Below are 18,458 nucleotides of genomic sequence, written 5' to 3'. Positions count from 1 at the left end.
CAAAAAAATAAAGTCAAAATTATCAATGACAATAATAATTTTGACTTTTAAACAAAAATATTAATTGTAATTTATGTATTTGCGCAGAAATATGTAAAATACTAAAATGATATGTCAAGTATTTAAGCTAATATAAGGAGGATAGTAATTTTGGGTACTACCTACTCCCTTGACTGCGGGATAGTTAACACTGGAAATATAGAAGTTCCACACAGGGGTTGTATGCGTCGTCACATTCTACATAATATATTTATCATAAAAGATGTATAAGAATCAGTTGCGGCTAGCGTTAAGGAGAGACAGCAACGCACTCAAATTTCAGTCAATCTGAAAATAATAATTATCAACCCGATAGTAAAACTACCGAAAATCAAAACAAATGACTATGATGATAACTATAAAAATATTAAATTAAATTTGACCAGGTCAAATTTTCGTTTTTGTTATCACGTCTCATAAGTCACGTGCTGCGAGCGAATTCCATATCGCTCATCGAGAAATGTCACCTGGGGACACCAATTATCTATACGCACAGAGCATGGATGTTGACAATAGTATTGAAATTTCTCCAAAACATGAACTGTGCTCACCAATGCCTTTTCAACTCTTCCGTGAGATGGCGCCACTTTAGTTTACAGTTGACTATAGATAAGACTGGAAGAAAATTTAGCGTACTCCCCATTTTTGTGACTGAGCTGCCACGGGTGAGAAGGAGGAGAACCATCACTGATGAAATACGTACAAACCTCTCTAAGACTACCATAGAGGTGAGTGGTAATAGCCCTTCTTGATACTTGGAAAAACTGGTACAAGTGAGAATATGTAAATACTTATTCCAAGTACCTGTTCCCTAGTATTTCGTACTTGTACCTATTTACAAGTGATGGTATGCCAATTTTTTTTTTTGTGTTAGGTGTTGCTTACTCAGTGCTGGATTCCCAACAATAATTTTTCGAATCCATAGGCAGGGGGGCTGCTAGAGAATATCTGGCCATGACAATTCCCCACAAATTTTCTACATATTGATTCCCACAATCATTTTTCGAATCTGGGGGGAGGATATTTTTATTTATTGTTTTTGTGTTTAATTCGTAGAACTCCATTTAATTTTTATAAATTAAACACTAAACTAAAACACTTGCAGAACTTAATAATAATATTATCAAATTTAATCTAAATTAAATTTATAAAAAATAAAATGGGGGCAGGATGGCTGGAGAATATCAAGAAAACTTATTCCCCACAATATTTTAAAATTCATGGAGGGAAGGGGGCAGGTAGCAAGAGAATTTTCAAGGAAATAATTCCCCACATTTTTTACGCGTGTTTTTTCGGTATATTTGGATTAGAGAAACACTCCCCTCATTATGCATCTTGCGCGTCTGTAAGTATTGTGTATACGGGATGCAAAAGACTTGCAAGACGCGCGATTCTTAAGAACAAATACTAAGTACGAAAGTATCTTTGAGAGATCTGTTCTAGTATATAGGCTTCACCTTTACCATACACAAACTGCTACAAGCAGTCGATGTGAGTGGTTTATTTATGCAGTCGATATTCGAAATACTTACAGCTCTGTATTTATGCAATGTTTTTTTTCTGAGAACTATGCAGTCACTGCTTGTAGCAGTCTTATTCTTGGCCTATGTTTTTTTTAAACCAAAAGTATAATTATATGTTTGTATACAAACAATCATTTGGTACAAATTACATCCAGTAAACGCGGATACAGGGTTAAATTTTGGGATTAACAATTATGAATTAACATATGACTACAACAGATCTGCATATTTATGCCGTTGGGGTGTGGCTACTTAAGATATTTTTATTGCACAAAAATCTGTATTTGGAGAGATTGTTGGTTTCCTGCACAAATTACCTTTCTCACAGACACAAATATGTACTTCCCTTTACAGTCCTGCCAAAGTATAACATCACAACTGCCATTCTACAAATAATTAAACACTCCTCACACACCAACACTAAACCATTCTTTAATTCTGACATACACCAGCACAAAACACGATCACAAAATCAAATACATTTATCGTCATCTACTTACACGACCAAATTTGGAATTAACTCCTTACAATACATTGCACATAAACAATATAACGCATTACCTAGTCATTTAAAACTTCCGGCAACTGACAAAAAAACATTGACAAAAGCTCTTAAACAATCTTTCTCTGGTACTCCATAATAACATCTGCGTTTATTTATTTTAATGTATTTTATTTATTTGCCTTGTCCTTTCTAATGTTGTCTTTCCCGAAATGAGTTTTATAAACTCATTGGGAATAATACATTATTACTTTGTTATCATTTTGTAATGTATTATCTTGTAATAAAATAAAAATAAAAAAAAAACCTTACAAATCTTAAGTTTGCTTTGTGCAATAAAAGCCTAGGTGCACACAAGCGACTTTGACTGCCGCGACAGTTGGATGACTTTCGAAATCCAAAAAGTCACCCTGGTGCCACGTGTGCGCACCTCCATATATGCCACGGTGGATTTTAATGAAGCAACGACTGTTGCTGTGGGTGTGAGATTCAAAGATTAGATAGCTCAAGCAACAGACAGGCAAATGAACTGTTAGACCATTTATTTACCATAAAATCTTAACATTATTATTACAGACTCTAAAGTAGTTCGTACTGGTCTTTACAAAATGAAATTTTGCTGTGGGGTAGTGGCTTATCAATTATTTTTCATTAGATCTTTATTTTAAAAGAAAGATTAACATTCCTGGGCTACAAATGAGGCGCTCAACGGAAGAGTGGCCCAACCAACAAAAATTCATAATCGAAAACATAAGATTGTTAAAGATAAGCCACTTATTTAGTAATGTAAGAACAATATTATATAGTGCCATCCTTTGAAATAAGTGAAAACTAAAATTGTGCCAATGTGGCTTCAATACGATGTTCTAAAATTTTTGTTGGTTGGATCGCTCTTCCGCTGATCGTCTCAAGTAGCCTGGTGGGAACTCAACCCATTAGTCCATTCAGCTACTTGCTGGGCAATATACAATATTATGCATTGATACATAATTTAGATATTGGCAGAGCAACGTATGTGCGTAAGGATTTAATTTTGTATTCTAACTCAATATTCTGATAATTCTTTTTGGGAGGATATAAATATTATGTATGCTTGAGGAATGAATCTGAGAAGTTAACATTTTTGCAACAAGTAAGTACAGATCTGCAAACTTGTATGTGCGCTTACGGGCATAGATAATATTATGGTGAACACAGGAAAAAGATGATTATTTTTAAAATAGTCCATCTTAGCACAGATAACTTTGTAGATCTGTTCTAAGGACCATGCGTTCTGCCAATCAATAGAGCCACTGGATTGCTTAATGATTCTGCATTAACCATTGACATTTTCAACATCACTTCCTTCAATCCTCCATGTCGAAGAGCAACATCAGATGTAAGCAGCGATGACATTGGTGGAGTGGTCAAGGCGATAAAGTCGGTGGCTCGACACTGCGTTCACTGGGAAGACATTGAGTCTTCCTAGTACTCCAGTGTGAAGCAGGATAGCCTAAGGTATAATTGACCTGGTGTGATGTGGCAGGGCATAGGCGCATGGGTAGCGCAAGCCAGGGATGGTAGCCAAGACCAAAGCGCTAATGTAATCCCGCGGAGTTGATGATTATCCATAGCCTCTCCTTTAAGGTTCGTGCAACGCCGGGCAGAGTAGGTCCGTGGCCTGCAGTGGCGCGGTAGGGTAGGAGGCGGGGCGCGGTGCGCGGGACGTTCGCAGGCTACTCACTTGTAACTGACTGTAAGTACCTTGACGATTGCCGCTAATATAACTTATTTACCTGTTTCCATCTAGTTTTTATACCTACGGCTGCAGTGTCTGCTTTCAAACTAAGGGTGTAGCTATAGCATTTAAATTGCAAAGGAAAAAAGTAGGGGGGGGGTTGGAAGATTTATTACAAAGGTTTTTGGGACTTCTACTTACCACAACATATTATCTACATCACATTGATAAAAGAAATGGTGCAGATAATGTTGTCGTATTTTCTATGAATACTATTCTCTTTTTTCCTGCACAATAATAGTGAGGCCGATGGGGGTGAACTCCCCCCCCCCCCCTTATATACGCCATGGCTTCAAACAATCCAAATCCTACAACCTGAGCTTAGGCATTCCAACCACGGGCGAGCCAGGTTTTGGTTTTGGGGGGATGGTCAAGAAAATAAAATTGCATATGAAATTAATTATTTTTGTTTGATTATAATTGTTTAAGGGGGGGGGGGGGGGGGGGGGCACTTTAGGAAGGGTAGGTATTTACTCTCCTGTGATGATAAGGTAAGTAGGTAACGTCAGGTTTAAAAAAGGCTCTTTAGTGGTAAACTTACTTAAAAATATTTACTATTTATAAATATTAAAAATAACACTTAGATAAAAATTGGATATTTTTTATAACATGTATTCGTTGATGCCTGAAAGACAACAAACTAATCTTCACTGTCTCTACGAGCTAAAAAAGCCGAGGATCTTCCTACCAGGTACAGCTCGACATTTAAGTGTAGAAAACAAATGATGGCGCTGCAATCGTTTTCTAGGTTTTAAATGGCAACACCAAGATGGCTCATAGGACAATGAATGTATGTTAAAAAAAAAACACTTCAGCCAAAATGCATATTTCATAACGTATTTGTATTTTCAAAAATTTTGCACAAAAAACTGTAATTTAAATGGAAGTAAAATAAAACAAAACAAGTCTTAAGTGGGCGTTTATTTCGCTATAAAAACGTAGGTACAAAAGGTATTTAAAAATCTGAGTCTATTAATTCAACACCTGACATGTAATTATTATCTTCGTCCTCATGCGATTCTTCTTCTTCCGTATCTTCATCTTCATCTAAACGTATTATCAGTTCATCGATATCATCATACAGAGTACTGCCTCGTGCATAATATTCTGCCTCAATTTTCATCACGTGTTTGCAACAATTTTTCCAATCATCAGCACTTATGCTATTAAAAGCATTTTCTGTCAGCTCTTTTATATTGACCGTGTTTCCAATATTCTGAGATGCAACTTTTCGTTTGGCCTGTGCCCAAATTAGCTCAATCGGGTTAAGGTCGCAGTGGTAAGGGGGAAGCCTTACAACCGTGTGACCATGCTCTCCTAATACTTCATCAATATCATATACAGGCTCTGGCTTATGCATTTTAACCAGAGCCAACAATGATGGTTTCCTTAATGAATTGTCAAAAACAATGTTGTTATGTAATAACCATGCTTTTATGTCATTAACTCTCGTTGAGGTTGTTGGTGCCTTGTTTCTCACAACACTGTGATAAGGCGCATTATCCATGACAATAATGGAGGGCTCTGCTATATTGGGTATGAGCTTCTCAACAACCCACTTTTTAAAATTATGTGCATTCATTTCAGAATGGTAATCCTCTTTTTTGTTTGTTCCACTAAAAATTAATAGGGCATTAGGGACAAAACCCATTTCACTTCCAGCGTGAACAATGATCCAGCGCTTACCTTTTGAAATATCGTGTTGAACTCCTGTCACATCCATAGATTGCCAGCATTTCTTTAGCTTGTAGGATGAATGGATATAACTTTCATCCAAGTAAATAATATTTTTTTGCAGTTCTTCAGGTAAATTTCGGTTATCCATGATAATTTTTAAGTAATGCTCTCTTTTCGCCGCAATATTTGTTTTTTCAATAAGAGCACTTCTGTTTGTTTTGCACTTTTTATAAACAAAGCCGATGGAATGCAAAATTCTTCTTAAATATTCCCGGCTACCATCAAATCCAATGTCTTCTTTGAGTACAGTTAGTAATGTTCTTAAAGTTGGGACTTCTTTTCGCACTATGTAAAAAAAATGAATTTTTTGTCGAATGGCACAAATATCAAAATCATCCAACTCTTTTTTAGGGCGTCCTATTTTCCGTTTTCCCGGTGTTTCAAATTTTCCGTCTGCCTTTTCCCCTTCCTTGACGATTCGTCTTACCGTTGATTCAGATTTTCCTGTGTGTGAAAAACATCATTAAAATTAGTATTATAGAAAAAAATTATACTTAAAAAAACACATACTAGATAATATTCATTTAGAAAGAAAGAAAGAAAGATAAAATTAAGAAAAAAGTTACTTTTCTATGAGTTTAAAGAAGTTGCAAATTTTTTTTTTTAATTGAGTTATTCCCTTTTTCCTGTGGCCTCATATGAACTGTCAAAAGGAAATGTCAAATTCGGATTGTTAAGCATAACCTCAAATCAGATTGTAACGGTTATAATCGCTCGAAAATTGGCATAAATCTTCTAATACTAATGAAATTTATTAAAAAAACTATACTACGTACCAGTCATTTCTGCAGTTCGTTTGTAAACATCTTCTAAATTAGATAGGAGCATCTTCGCGCGATATTCGGCTAGGCAGCGTTGAAAAACGCTGTATATAACTTCTCTTGCACCACTACGTATCGGTTTGTTCATTTTAATTAAATTCAAACAATATACAGGCAAACAATGAAAAAATAATTATTAAATGAGCGGATCATACACGGATTTAAGACAGTAAATCGGAGCAACATGACCAGGGGCATTTAACTAAGCTTTGGCCTTGAAACTCATTTGAAACCGCCACGCCCACCTCAAAATTCTTATAGAAAACGAATAATATGGCTAAAAGCTCAGATCTCATTGGTGAGAACAGAAGGATTGGTTTGATCTCTCGCTCTCTACCATAATGACTCGTGTAACAGAAAGAGATGATGGAATTTTGCCGTTTGACAGATGAGAGTGGTTTATTTATACACGCGGGTTGTCATTTTCTGCCGAAATACTATCATTTCCGTCGAAAATATTGCGTGTTAAAGTTGTTCGTGATAAAAATACAATATAAGCCAGTATAGTGTTAGCGAGTTACAAACATATTATATTCAACCTACCTACGTAAGTTCAAGTTTAACTCTTAAACCCTACCTGGGGTACTGGAGTACCCCCCTGGTGTTTAAAATATCGACAATTTTAACAATATTGCACTGTTGCAAAAATCGCTCTAGCTAATCTACTCTCGATAGTTGGCACGTAAGTCCGACAGAAAGCCGTGACCGCCCGGCAAGTGCATTCGCGTCCACAGGTGTTCCGGGGTACCCCAGTACCCCGTGGTAGGAATAGTGTTACTTCTTCCTTCCAGTTATACTTGAATTACTGAAGTTGTTTTTCGATATCTCTCTGGTAAGTTTACACATTATTTATAATTTACTTTATTTTGTGATAATGGTTAGGTAACAGTGTTGATAGGGAGGGCCTGCGCCCAATAACGAGACATTCATGGACTAATAATGTGTTATGAATGTAATGAGAGTGTATGCAGTGTAATGAGATATGACAATTAACAATTGGTTCACGTCTATACCCACAGCCAAGAAATTACTGGCAAAAGAGATAACATAAGTTGGAACTATATTGAAAAATAAACGATAAATTCCTCCGGTTTTTCTGGACACTAAAAATCGAGAGAGATGCACATCAAGGTTTGCCTACGACGGACCTCTCACACTTTTGTCGTATTGTCCTCTGAAGTCAGCTAAAAAGAAATTTGTAATCATGTTGTCCACCATGCATGACAGCCCTGACAAGGATAATGAAGTGTACCTTATAAAACCAAATGCGGAGTGGATGTGTTCAACCAACTTTGTAAGAAGTACTCGACGTCCAGGAAGACCAAAAGGTGGCCCATGTATCTCTTCTACGGGTTGCTAAATGCTGTTGATGTCAACTCTTGGGTCTTATTCAAGCTGTCAACTAACATTGATAAAGAGAAAATCACCAAGCGGCGTGGATTTCTAAGAGTTTGACAATGGCACTCATAAAGCCTCATATGAGAGCAAAATTACAAAGGCCAAGTTTACCCCGGGATTTCAGAGAAACTATACGTGCAGTCTTGAATATTTATATTGAAGATCATAGGCCGGTCCCTGATAATCCCAAACCTGGTCGCTGCTGCTTTTGTCCGCGCACATAGGACATAAAATCTTGATCTGTCTGTAACACTTGTCGCCGCCATATTTGTGCTGACCATCTTTACAAAATCAGTCCTTCACGTAAAGGCAAATATGTCTATTAGTTTTTATTAATAAATTTTACTGTCTTTTCATATTACTTTGCCATAATAAAAATAATATTTAAAGAAATATCAAAAACTTCTATTTTATTAATTTTTTTTGAGCGGGGTACTTCAGTACCCCGTGGTAGGAATAATTACATTCCCAGAGTGGTAGGGTTTAAGAGTTAAAGTGAATTAACAGTTTTAGGTTATTCGTTCGGGTTTTTGAACAATGCTTGATACTTGACATATGTCTTCCTCCACAACGTATAAATGTTATTTATTATATCGATAAACTTATTCATGTTATTGATTAGTGTTATCCTGTATTATCTTATTGTTTTGGTGAAATTAAAGATTTTTAAACATATGTAACCATGAGTTCATGAGGCTGAAAAATGTCGGAATTTTTCGTCGTACTGTCGGACAATCATGTTTTGGAAATTTTCTTCAGTGTTTTTGCAAATTTCTTGTCATTTTGGGTGTCTTCTTCTCAGATTAACAAGTTTCATCTTAAGGAAATGCACTGTAAAAGTTTATTTTCTTAGTCAGATGAACCTTGCCCTTGGAAAACATTTCGACATTTTTCTGCTTCAAGGACATTTTTATTTTTATAATAGTTTTTTGTGCTAGTGAATGAATAGAGTAGGCTGAGAGCAATTATGTTGTCTATGGTCGCATCTTTTTTGAAATGGCCTTGAGTTTCCTCTACCTTGTCTACTGCTCTGCTCCGCACGGTAGGTACTGCTTGTATATCTGTGGTAAAGTACTGTATAATTCTGTTGGATACAAAAAGCCGGAAGATATCGATCTAGAGAGTGGTATATTTATGAACATGACCATAACATGACAGACATACGAAACGTCATAGACAAAGCAACTAATTCGGTGTTGCCATAGTAATGAAAAATTTAGTTCCAATTTAATACATTTCTAGACATGCTGGATTCACTGTAGCTGCCCTCTCAGGAGTCGCTGCCTGCCGACTCCGCCCTTCGGAGCCTTGGCCCAGGCTGGACTAATTCCGCCCTTCGGATCCAATCCAAGTTGCCGCTTGTGTTGTCGGTGATAAGTGCGAACGTGGAGATCCGCGGTTCCAGATAAGAAGTATAATTTACGACTAGTATTAAGCTAGATTAAGACTAACCCTTCTTTATACATTTTTATTAAATAAATTTTAAGAGTGTTTTGTAACTAAGTAACTTCTTTTTTTTTACTCGTTCCTCATTTTTTCTTTAACTTGAATAGTAGTAATTATTAACTCCCTTAGTAGAGTTAAAACATGTGTGTAACTTTTATTTACATTAACTCCACGCAGGAGGCCCCCGTTCACAACTTCTAAAAATTAAATGATTTTTCCCCTTTCGTTAGATGCGATGTTGGTAGGTACTTAACGAACGATTTTTTTTCTAAAGACAACACTATTAAAGCAGCTATCCGAAAGCTTGCAACATCTTCACATTCAATTAAATATGGCCGCCGTATATCCGTCAGTGGAGCACCGAATGTAGTGTTTTTCGTTTATAAGTGTTCCTTTTTTACTTAAGTTATTGCTAAAAGCAACCATTAAGTCTCAGTTAATAATCATGAAAACACATGGCTGACGATCCCTACACCAGTGGGCAAAGCTCGATTTTCCAGGTAAGCTTCTTTGTAAACATTGTGTCAGGTGCATGAAAGGCTTAATATTATGTTATATTTTGTCCAATTTGTCTTGAGTTGGACTGCACATCTTCAATATATTCGTTCAATTGATAGTAATGTATATGTATAGTTGTAATGGCCAGTTATAATGCTCCAAATAGAGCCGTTACAGAATTGTCAATTGCATAGTATGACGCGTACCTTTCACCTCATTGTTCCTACACCAAATGTTAGTTTATCATCTCCAGTGAACGAAGTTTCTTATAAAATGATTCTTCTTATTTAGATTTTATCGCACTAGTATTTCTTAACTAGACCGCTGACTTTTTATATAACACAAAAAGTAGTTCCGAAATATACGATCGCGGCCTAATTGCCGTCCAAATTATCTTTAATGTTTGTGTATTTTTTTGTGTTTACGTTTTCCTTATCTTATAGATTAATTGATAAATAAACATTTATTTATCAATAATAAAATTAGCCTTCATTTGAATTTTGTTTAAGATAAGAGAAATTGAAATGACAGCTGAAGTAATTTTACGGTGTTTGAATCTGATTTCTCTCGCCGTCAAGCAAGCTTTTTATTTAGCTGTGAAAATTATCAGTTAAATGCTTTCTATGAAATTCTTTTCGTTTTCCCGGTTGAATTCCAGCAACTAGACATATTTTGATTAAATTATTATTTGTGTTACATATATTATAGTCAAATTTGGATACAGTTGTAATTCGTAATATTGCCACAAACGTATCTATATGTCTAACTTTAAATTAACTTTCAATTAAAATCAGTTTCTCAAAAATAATGTTTTGGTAAACTTGTCGAATTCCGCTACATGCAAAGACTCTTTAATAAAACAACACTTGATTTCAACTTAAATATCTAGTGGAGACAACTATTTAAGTCAGGGGTAAGTAAACATGCACAATATAGATTTTTAGGTTTAATTAGTTTGGGTTATTTAAATAATTTGTGCATATTTCCTAACCTTCAAACTTATTGATTGAGGAAAATGGAACTTTATTGCATCTTTTACCATCTCCCACCAAACAAATAGTTATTTCTTGTAGTAATTATGTTGAAACCAAGTGCTATTTATATTAAGCGTACCTACAGCAGAATTCAACAAGTTTATCAATGTTTTTTATTTGATGTGCGCTTTTTCACATTCACCCATTTATAATTTATTATCCAGTTTTATAACTTTGAAATTAATCTATTTCACAGTTTATTGAACTTGATTATGCACTTTTAATGTTTATAATTATTATTTTCCGTATTTTTACAAATCACATAAAAAAGGGTAAAGTGGCCGAAAAGTTTCATGTAAAATTTTTAACTTTGAGAAAAATTGGAACTTTGAAGCATCTTTTACCATCTCTCCCGTCATAAATAGTTACTTCTTGTAGTCATTAAGTTGAAACTATGTGTTATTTAAAAAAAAATGGGTATTAATACACTTTCGGCGGGACGGGTTGTTTAATTATTTGTAAGAAACAAACAGCTTTTACATAATATCCAATAATAGATATAAATATACAAGTTAACTGAAGTCAAGCCACAGAAGTTTATTATGCTAAAGTTCATTGGAAATGAAGTTTTAATATCTTAAAATTAATTTGGTGTTAAAGGAAAGGGAGAGGAAGAGGAAAATAGGAAGAGGATAGGAGATGCTCCCGATACATTCCATACTCTCATATTAATAATCGATCGTACGCATTACTTCGTATCGATATTTCTTTAGGTTATTACCAAAAATGTCAATGCTGTAAAATTTTGTATTATATTGTGCACATATACGAGGAATTGGGGAATTTTTTCGAATGTTTGTTCTACACGAGGGTAGATAAAATAAATCAGATTGTCAGGTTGATCTAGACGGAATATGAAGATTTATTAAATTGGTTAGTTCTGGTGAGTCCAGACCATTATTTAGGATTTTAAACAATAAGATTTGATCAAAAATTAGACGTCGTGTTTGGAGGGAGTTAAAATTATGAAATTTAATGGATTCAGTATAATTTGAGAAGTGTAAGTTTAGTTTATAATTTATGTGTTTTAAAATGAATGAATGATGTTTTTGAATTCTTTCAATATGGGTTTGGTATAAAGGAGTCCAAATCGGTGTACAGTGTTCCAGGTGCGGGCGAATATATGAGGTGTAAAGGGAATATAGTGTTTATGTTGTGGAAGGGTTTTGCTATGCGAATTATAAATCCCAGCATTTTATTGGCTTTGTTAATGATGTCATCAGTGTGTTGGATAAAGTTTAATTTAACATCCAGTGTTACCCCAAGGTCCCTGATATATTTTACTTCATTGGTTGTTCTACCTTTCACCCGGGTCCTATTTGAATGGCGGAAAAAGCATTGCTGTCAGATGATTTTATATCAATTTTTTTGTGCGGGTCCCAACTACGTGTATATGTATTTAAAAATGTGAACCAATTCTTCCCCATCTTCAAATTCTTGTCTTTTGCGTGGGAGAATATTTTATCAAAAGAAAATTATATTTAAACCCGTAAAACGGGTAATACATCCCTGCACTTATCGCGTCGAATTTTTAACTTTTTTTGTAATTGTGTAAAAATGAAAGAAAAAAAAATTGTAATGTAATGTAATAATATTCATTTTTTACTTATAAAACATCACTAAACGGCCCAACACTGACTTAAACTTCAGTTTATGGAGTCGTATTACAAAAGTAGGCTTTGATTTTGGAAAATAATTTTATAGTTGGGGTGTGGTGAGTACTAAAAATTAATTAAAATATATTTTATTTTCAAAGATATAACTGTTTAAAACAAAATCCATTTTCTCGAATGGGACCCTTGTTTTCACCCGCATGAAGTGTGTTAAACATGAGACGGAATTCAGTAACTTTACCAACTATAGGCCTTAGTCGTAAGCCTCTAGATATAAGTCTCAGACGTAAGTCACTAGTTTTAAGTCAGTAGTTCTACTGTTAACTACATATTTAATACATATATTTGTACAGCGCCCTTGAGGTGATTTCTCACGAAAACGGCGCTATATAAATTACCCAAATATTATTATTATTACAAAATCAATCAGTAAGAGAGACATAAGAAGGAAAATAACAATTCAATTAACAAATAATTATAAGCAATAATTAGTCGCCTGAAATATCAATACAAATTGAAAATATCTCCCGAGTAAAAATAAATGCCGCCAACAGGAATTGAACCCGTGCCTTCTGATGTCCGATCAGGTGATCTGAAACCACTGAGCTATGTCGGCTTATTTCCAACCCGCCAACTAATTCAACTTTTGAGATATTTTCAATTTGTATTGATATTTCAGGCGACTAATTATTGCTTATAATTATTTGTTATCCTTTGTTATATGCATAAAACCTTGTCTTAAAAATAACAATTCAATTATTTTTTATTGGTTTTCTATTCATTTATTTATTCATGTTCTCCATAAAACGGCTATATATCAATATACGTATCAAATTTGAGGTACATGTAAGTATAAAAGGTCATGGGAGTAGTTTTACTATTTTGTGACATAGTTGCTGAAATGTCTGTAAGTGACGTTGAAAATTTCGATGCTCAATGCTGAATCAAAAGCAGTTTAGTCGATCTGTTGATTGGCGAATGAAGATTAAAAGTAACTTGTAACTTATCGGAGAATGAATATTAAAAGTAACTTGTTACTTATCGGAGAATGAAGATTAAAAGTAACTTGTAACTTATCGGAGAATGAATATTAAAAGTAACTTGTTACTTATCGGAGAATGAAGATTAAAAGTAACTTGTAACTTTTCTGAGAATAAAGATTAAAAGTAATTTGTAACTAATCGGAGAATGAAGATTAAAAGTAACTTGTAACTTATCGGAGAATGAAGATTAAAAGTAACTTGTAACTTATCGGAGAATGAAGATTAAAAGTAACTTGTAACTTATCGGAGAATGAAGATTAAAAGTAACTTGTAACTTATCGGAAAATAAAGATTAAAAGTAACTTGTAACTTATCGGAGAATGAAGATTAAAAGCAACTTATAATAATAATTACACAATGATTAGTTAGATAATTAACTACATATTACACAATGATTAGTTAGATGACTAACCACATATTACACAATGATTAGTTAGATGACTAACCACATATTACACAATGATTAGTTAGATGATTAACTACATATTACACAATGATTAGTTAGATAATTAACTACATATTACACAATGATTAGTTAGATAATTAACTACATATTTATTTTCGATGTTACTGACTACTATTATACTATTTTTTTTTTGTCAGAATCAAGGAAAATCTATCTAACTTTTTACCAAGGCTGTGACATAAATTAATCAGCTAAATGATTTAAAATGAACCGGCCGTCTAAATTGAGTAATGATATTTATTTATGTTACCTTACTATAAATAATTCAAGGTGGCACGTTTGAGATTACAAAAAAAGTGACGGAGATTGCCTTGGTTCACTAATTTTATTTCCACATTGATAATTTCCTTAGCCGATATCTACTTTGAATTTTTTTTGATACTGGGCATTAATATTGTTTGTAAAAATCATTATCGGCCTCCGTGGTCGAGGGGTAAGGCTCTCGACTATTTAGCTGGATGTCGCGTGTTCGATTCCTGACAGACGCAAGTAAATTTTATGTGATTAAGTTTTGCTATTTCACAGATTACTCATTTAAAATAATATGTAGTATATTTACGGCATTTTCCAGAGTGGAAGATACTCTCAGTATCGCCCTGGTGTAAGACCAACATTCAGAATTGAAACGTTGCTTTAAATGGCTTTAACCGTGTTTGGTGACCAGATCTGGATAGCCAGGTACTTCCCAACCTTCTCTACCCCATCTCCTTCCCCTCTCCACCACCTTCAGCCTCACAACATACTCCAATTGGAGATGCCATAGTCTCACTGGCTCCAGATGTTTGGGAGCAGTTGAGACTATGTTGGAGGTATGTTTTCACAAATTTTTAAGACTTATTTTTTTTTTACTTTTTCCTCCTGTGTGGGGCCCTGAGGAAAATAATTTCCCTCAGGGCTTACGTCATCTTTAGTGTGTGTGGAAGGACTTTTTAATGAAAGGAAGTTCCGGGAAGGAAAAAGGTATGAGGGATGGGTAGGAATCTAGGGATCAGTATGTGCAGTTGCGGCGCAAGGTGATGGGTCAGAGACTAGTTGGAGAGGTCAAGGAGTCTCCCCAAACCAGCCTCTCCCGATCTGGCACACCATGCAGGTGGTGGGCGGGCGCATTCTGAACACACCTCTCCCAACCCGGGCACGTCTGCTAAATTACCAAACGTAGCAAACCACTCGGGGTGACCTATGGTAGAGGTGTTGGTTCCCGAGGCTGCCGTACCCAAACCCGCATCCCAAATTAGATCTGAATAGTCCACGTACCTCCCCACTTTCCTCTTCCCCATCTCCTTTCCCCCCACTACCTTCAACCTATAAATTATAAATTGAATACTCCTATTGAAATTATCAACTAAATCAACTGTCCAATGAAAATTAATATCTGATGTCATTTTTCTTTTCAAAATCATTAAATCCCTTAAATTAAATAAATAATAAATTTCTTTATTCATAAAATATATTTGAATACAGTTTTTTACATGCTTTTCGACTACCACACTAGACACATGTCCGTATTATGGTAGTCGATATTATTGCAATTGATTTCATTTCATGTTCCTAATAAAGTCACACGAACCAAAAATATTTTTCACAACAACATAATGTCAATACCAATTCTTTCATACACTCCCTTAAACCACGCACACAGGTTAGGTAACCAATATGCAGAAGTAGCAGATATTTTTAATAGCACCGAAAGAACTTACAAAAAAGCATTTTATTCTGCATTTAGAGGTGATTGTACCGTAAAAAAAATCTTAAAATATCTGTACTTGATTTTTCTGTGAATTTTATTTACACTTCACATAAACTATGACAAAACGATAAACGCACCTAAAGAGTTAGGAACTAGCGGAATTAATCAGGTATGAGGGCTGGGTAGGAGTCTGGGGGTGGGTGCGTCCAAGAGTGAATCCATCCCTCCCACCGCCGTGCAGGGCAATGTTTCGAGAGTCCTGCTGGAGAGGTCAAAAGCTCTTCCTCAACTAGTTTCTCCTAATCAAACTCGCCACGCAGTCGGTGGGCTGAAGCATCCGCCACCAAGTCCCGGACAAACCTCACCTCATACACCCGGGCACTCCTGCTAAGTCACCAAACATAGCGAACCACTTGGGGTGACCTATGGCAGAGGTTATCCAATAAATGGTTCCCGGGGCGGCGGTCCCTAATCCCACCTCCCAAATTTAAAAAAATTGATACATGAGAGAAACACGAGCAAAACACTTGTTTACTCTAAATGACTCTAAGAAATATTGTGTTTACTTTGTGTCCAAGGACACTTCCACAACTCACTTGTATCGGTTAATCTCTTCAGTGGATGTGGCAGCGGTTCGAGGATTAATGCTACGGAAATCTTTATTTTTAATTGCTGCGATGAAACATATAACCGGAGTGCAGGACACAGAGGGGGTCTTGTATATCAGTTATTTACATGGGAACCCCAAACTAATGTCCTTTAACATCTCTGATAAGATTACACCATTGTGGTTTTACAAAATACATTGCTATATTTGTATTGGAGTTATCATTTGTATGACGTAACTTTGAACCAAGTAGGCTGAATAACTCGATAATGTTTGACGGCCGGCATAGTCCAGTGGTAACGCATTGGACTGCCATTCCGAAGGTCGCGGGTTCGAACCCGGCGTGCGCAAATAAATTTTATTTGATTGATTTGTGTTATTTTCACAATTAATTAATTAAAATAATATATAGTATATTTGCGGCACGTTCCAGAGTGGAAGATACTACCAGTATCGCCCTGGTGTAAGACCACCATTCAGAATTGAAACGTTGCTCCAAATGGCTTTAGCCGTGTTTAGTGACTAGATCTGAATAGCCAGGTACTTCCCCACCTTCCTCTTTCCCTTCCCCACTTACCTTCAGCCTCACAACATCCCCCAATTGGGGATGCCATAGTCTCACTGGCTCCAGACGGGAGCAGTTGGGACTCTTGTGAGGTATTCACTATAAAAAAATAAAAATAAAAAAAATCCCAATTTAGAAAAACTTAGATAACATTTGACTCTTCGTCCAATACTTCAATTTTAATAGAGTCCTCTAGATGGCAGCCACAGCATTATTTCTGTACTATTTTTGGATTAATTTGAATGAATGCACAACTTTTAAAAACTGTATGATTATTGTTAATGTGTACTCTAAAAGCAGAAAATCCCCCTTGAACTTTAAGCTCCCTTACTGTTGCGGTGAAAAAAAATTATCTGAACGGTGTTAGAAAAAAACACCACACTTTGTATTAAAATGTAGAAATTAACCACAGTAGAATTAATATGTGCACCTTTATGAAACCAAAGGTTTCGACCACAATTTAAAATAAAACAGAGACTAGACAAGTAGACAATTATTTTTATATGAAACAACAAAAAATTGAGGTGACAGTAAGGTTTTTAATATGTTTATCTAATAAAATAGATGCGTTTTTATATATTTTTTGGATATCAGTAATTTTAGTTACAAAAAACGTATTGAACCATTTAAATTATATTAAAACATGTTTATTTCTACCAATAAAATTTGAAAGTGTATTTTATCATATTTCAAAAACAGTTTTCAATTTCTAGATATTCAGAAATATTACATTTATTTGGATTTTATTACAAAGTGGAAACACTCCGACCTTCTGAAAGAATGTGCCTAAGGCCTGAGGAGTTAACGCTAATTATATATAATAGGTAAAATATATTTGCTGTTGGAAAGATGACAACATATGACAAGACAAAAACCTAATTTCAAATTAAATTAATGTTAATAAATGCATAACGTTTATAAAATTTTGAAACTTCAGAAAAATAAATTAATTTTTATTTATTTATTTATCTTAAGTTAGCTCACATCTTCGTGTGTGCTAATAGTTTTATAAACATATAAAAATGTACATTGTTTGGCAAACATAATCTTTCTTTAAATATTTCAATAAAGTCACAAAAAAAAAACATTAATAATTGAGATAGACATATTTTCTTAATTCATTTTTGAACTTATTAATATTTTCTATCACAGCAATTTCCTTTGGGATTTTGTTATAGAGTTGAACGGCTTGGTACATCAGAGATTTTTGGGTGCTTGTTTTTTTTCTTGTTGGCAATCTAATTTGCTTAGAATTTCTCGCCCCGTGTCCGTGTATCTCGTTATTGTAATTTATTTTTCTTTTTAGTTCCTTAGACATCATCCCTATGATAATGATATTTTGGAAATTTAATTCAACTGTCAAAAATAAATCTAGACACATATTTTTCATTTTGCTAAATAGAATTAACTAGTTAATACATAATATTATCTCTAAATAGTATAAAATGAAGTCGCTATCTGTATCTATCTATTTGTGCACTTAGCTCTTGTAAAGTATGCAACGGATTTTGATAGGGTTTTCACTATCATTTAGATAATTTCTTCCGGAAGGTTTATATACATATATAATACATGTATAAAAAGTAGAGAAAAAATATGTACATCAAAATAATGTACTACCATAGACATATGAATATTAGTAGACCTGCCCTAAGTGATTAAAAGCGTATTATCCCCACTCCCCATACCGGTTCCATTGGAG

General features: G+C 34.7%; 1 protein-coding gene across 1 annotated transcript in view; it reads left to right on the top strand.

Moving 5' to 3' along the window:
• The first annotated feature begins 9,585 nt into the window (after positions 1–9,585).
• Positions 9,586–18,458, top strand: part of SppL (signal peptide peptidase-like protein) — a 64,204-nt gene continuing 55,331 nt past the window's right edge. Inside the window, exon 1 of the mRNA XM_089645501.1 lies at positions 9,586–9,743. The gene's annotated coding sequence lies outside the window, so the exon portion shown is untranslated. The remainder of the gene's footprint in view (positions 9,744–18,458) is intronic.

Source organism: Hesperophylax consimilis, chromosome 22 (genome assembly GCF_061612785.1).
Source record: "Hesperophylax consimilis isolate HC1 chromosome 22, BYU_Hcon_1.0, whole genome shotgun sequence".
Taxonomy (NCBI): Eukaryota; Metazoa; Arthropoda; class Insecta; order Trichoptera; family Limnephilidae; genus Hesperophylax; species Hesperophylax consimilis.
This window is presented reverse-complemented; position numbering and strand designations above follow the sequence as displayed.